The following is a 4,310-nucleotide window of genomic DNA, read 5'->3' on the forward strand; positions in this document are numbered from 1 at the left end:
TCATTTCAGCTGCTGTGGGATCCCCTGTCTCTTTGTTATTGGGGCAGGAGTAATCAAGTGTATTTTCCTGTTTATTTTGGATCAAGGAGAGAGTAACTGTACCTGACATTTGAGGCCTGAGAGCTTGCCCCTCGCCTGGAAAGGACTCATCATTAAGGGGTATGGGTTCCAAACCCCCTCCCCCCCAAAGGTGTGTGGGAAGTAGGAGTGGATGTTTGTTTGTGTGTGCGTGCTTGGTCTGATGGATGTTCTGTCTGGTGTCTAAAGACAGAGGTATTTTTGAATATCTTAGAATTGTTGTTAGTACTGAAGTTTCTCATCTTAAACTTATGCTATTAGATTTCCTTTATTGTATATTTTGGTGCTGAAAGGTAAAAGATTACTATGTGTGTGCTATTATGGAGTGAAGTAACAAAGGTTGGTTGCAGAGAAGGTGCATGTGCCACAAAAGATGTGCCTGTCCCACCCCAGCTGTAGTCCCAGAGTCCAGAATTTGCATAAACTCACCCCCTGACCTGTGACTAACAAGCTTGCCCTGCTAACTCTTCCAGCAAAACCGGCCAAAGAAAGTGTATGCAAGTGCTGTACTGCAGCCCCAGTACTATTTTCGGTTCCTTCCCACAGATCTTTCACTCTGCACCAGTCCAGTTCCTTGCTGTTACTTGTCCAACCACCGCATGCATGTGCTAGACCGGACCCTGAGCTGATTCCTGACTGTTGTGCTCCATACAGCCTGGCCCGTCTGTGTCTCTGTGGTGCAATGGGTCAGCACGTTTGGCTCTTAACTGAAAGGATGGTGGTTCAAGCCCCCCCAGGGACAGTGATAAGCCTGTGCTACTTCCTTGCTTTCCTGAGGCCTGCGGGCAGGGCTGGCTTTAGGCCAATTCAACCAATTCCCCTGAATTGGGCCCTGCACCCAAGCCCTGCTGGTGCACTGTATTAGGGTGGCCCAGCTTCCCCAGGGGGGTAATTTAAAGGGCCTGGGGCTCCCAGCAGGGACTGGAGCCTCAGGCTGTTTAAATTGCCACCAGAGCCCCACTGCTGGAGCCTTGGGGGCTATTTAAAAAGTCTGGGGCTCCCCTTGCTTCTACCGCCCCGGCCCTTTAAATAGCCCCCGGAGCCCTGCCACATCCCCCTGCCTGCTGCCAGCCCCTGTCAGCAGCCAGTCCCACACACCCTGCCCTGCCTGCAGCCAGCCCATTTGCAGCCAGTCCTGCACCCCCTGTCCTGTCTGCAGCCAGCCCCGCATGCCTTGCCCTGCTTGCAGCCAGACCCTACCTCCAGTCAGCCCCTGCCCTGCCTCCAGCCAGCCCCATGTCCACTGGTGCCCTGCAGTTCCCAGGGCAGTAATCCTGCACACCTGCTGCAATGAGAGGGGCAGTGAACAGCTGTGACCCACACATGTGCACACCCTAGGGTGACCAGACAGCAAATGTAAAAAATTGGAAGAAGGGTGAGGAGTAATAGGATCCTATATAAGAAAAAGACCCCCAAATCGGGACTGTCCCTATAAAATCGGGACATCTGGTCACCCTAGCACACACCCCCAGGGAGTGGCGGGGACCCACACATGTGAAACGGAGCTCATTTCTAATTCAGGCCTACCTTTTTAAAAAAGAACTTTAAGTTGGGTTAACATACATCCGTATTTTCCTGGACATGTCCAGCTTTTTGGTTCTTAAATAGACCATTTGGGAGGAATTTTTAAAAATACAGATGTATGGTAACCCTATTGGTACAAAAAATACATACTGTGGCACATCCCTTAAATCAGAACTTTTTACAGGGAACCGGCTGCTAAGAAATGAAAGGCTTTTTTTTACATGGTTTTTTTTTAGTCATCCCTGCCGGGGCCCCGCCGAATATGTTCAAATTGGGCCCCACGCTTCTTAAAGCCGGCCCTGCCTGCGGGGAGCCTCAAAGGTCCCATTTTGCTGCCTCTTGGCCTCAGTGCTTTCAGCTAGTGGCCCGGAGACCGGGCTGGATGCCATTCAGAAACTTATCTCCCAGCAGCTGTTCCAGAGGGTCAGGCATAATCCTCAAGGCCGAGCACAAGAACTTTCAGCCAGGAACATTTCGCTCTCTCCCCGCCTCCGCCCAAGTGGCAAGGGAGAAGCAGACGAGACACGCTGGCTCAAAGACGCCTCCCTCCCACTTCCCTGTAGGCCGTGCAAAGCTCTTGGCCTGCCTCACGCCTTGTCAGGAAAGCGCGGCCATGCTGCTCACGCCTGAGTCACGTCCGCAGCCTGACCTGCCCTGGCTGACGGCGCACAGAGCCACGCGAGTCAATGGCAGGTTGAGTCAGGAGCCTAGGCTCTTTCCCCGACAGCCACACACACAGCACTGCCTGGTGTCCCGAGAGCCTCCCTCCTGTTCTCCCGCAGCACACGCTGCCTGCCAGTGTAGGTGGGAAAAGGGGACCAGGAAGCACTGCAGCCTCATTCCAGGACAGGAGGCCCTCGCCATACCCAGGCCTGCCTTTTGCCTTCAGTCCAGGTAGCCTCATGGCCTAGGCTCTTGGTGCTCAGCTGGTCACTGCCTTGCTGAAAGCCCCTGAGGCAAAAGAAGTAAGCACACATGTAGTAGAGGATGGCTTTGATCCATTAATTTCTGGGTTATGGGCCCAGCACACTTTTGCTGCACCACTCTGCTGGCTTTTCATAGCCATTGCCACCCAGCCACCACTATCTGGATTAGCACCTTATGCGCTCTCGCGCTGGCAGGCAGATGCGCAGTCTGCTAGGCAGCTGCCCTGGTCACAGGATATTACAGCTTCTACAGGGTAAAAGGGATCTATTTGGAGTTTGGACCCCATTGGGAGCTGGATAGCTGAGTGCCAGAGACGGGAGCACTTCTTAAACTGTTTTCAGTTAAGCCTTCAGCTTCACCCTCGCCTGAAAAGTACTCACCATTAAGGGGTATGGGTTCCAAATGCCAGAAACATGTGGGAGGGAAGAATGGGGGTCTGTGTCTGTGTCTGTGTCTGTGTCTGTGTCTGTGTCTGTGTCTGTGTCTGTGTCTGTGTCTGTGTCTGTGTCTGTGTCTGTGTCTGTGTCTGTGTCTGTGTCTGTGTCTGTGTCTGATAGCTGATTTCCTTCTTGCTGTTCCTGGTGTGTAAAGACAGAGACATTTCTGATTTTCTTAAAATTGCTGTTAGTGCTGCAGTCTCTCACCTTAAGCTTATGCCATTAGATCTCTTCTGTGATATATACTGGATCTGAGAGGTAAAAGGTTGCTCTGTGTGTGGCATTATGGAGTGAGGTAGCAAATGTTGGTTGCAGAGATGGGGCATGTGCCACAACAGACCTGCCCCCAAGCTGCAATCCCTGAGTCCAACCTGCAAAATTTCCTTGCAGTCAAAGTGGAAAAGAGCATTTTACCTAACTGTGAAGTTACTTACGACTTTCAGTGTGTAAGTGAGATCAGAACCCCCCACTCTAAGTACATCTAAAATTCATACTTAACTATTACTGAACTTAGGTCTGTAGCATAGAACTGAATTTGTAATACAATTACAAAGAGCTTCATTTTTAAACTAGAAAAGAAAAAAAGCCATAAAATCTGCAGCTAGAAACTTCAAAAAAGAACCATAGTACTAAATGTAAATATCCATTTACAATCTTTCTTAATTCACTATGCTTTGGAACCCATGTCTCTTGCCTAATGAGATATATGTAGGTTCGGGTGACTCCCAAAAGCATGAACTGCTAAGGACTGTTCTACTGTCCTTGATTCATATCACTAGAATAACTACACTTTATTAATCCTGTCCTAATAAGAAAGAGATTGGGGATCTCACAGCAGCCGAAATGACCATTTGGACGAGCACCCCCATCATGCAATGCGGGGTGGGTGTGACCATGCACATCAGCAACAAAAGACTTTTACAACACATCACCAACAGATGTCAGGGTAGAGTTCATTCTGACCCTGCTTACATCCTCCCTACAGCCAAGAATTGATGGTCCTGGTAAATCACACTCCCTATTATACCAAATCATTGGTATTGAATGCTGAAGTCACAGCTAGCAAAAGTAGCCACCCATCTCTGCCCTGCAGCATCCAGCTTAGCCCTTGTTAACACATAAGTCAGTGGATTGTTCTCTGTCCATACCTGAAACTGAGCACCACACAAGTAGTCTCCAAATTTCTCAGTGATGGCCCATTTCAAGCCCAAGAACTGCAGCTGGTGGATGGGATAGCAAGTTTCGCTATCAGACAGTCCTCAGCTGGCAAAGGCTACAGATTTACATTTGCCTTCCACTTCCTGGTATGGGACTGCTCCCAAACCCTCCAAACTGGCATCAGCA

At 49.9% G+C, this 4,310-nt stretch overlaps 1 non-coding gene across 1 annotated transcript; it reads left to right on the forward strand.

Moving 5' to 3' along the window:
• The first annotated feature begins 746 nt into the window (after positions 1–746).
• TRNAK-CUU (transfer RNA lysine (anticodon CUU)) lies at positions 747–820 on the forward strand. Its single transcript has one exon. It is a non-coding gene; the product is annotated as a tRNA-Lys (tRNA).
• Positions 821–4,310: the final 3,490 nt, after the last annotated feature.

This window comes from Gopherus flavomarginatus, chromosome 2 (genome assembly GCF_025201925.1).
Source record: "Gopherus flavomarginatus isolate rGopFla2 chromosome 2, rGopFla2.mat.asm, whole genome shotgun sequence".
NCBI classification, from domain to species: Eukaryota; Metazoa; Chordata; order Testudines; family Testudinidae; genus Gopherus; species Gopherus flavomarginatus.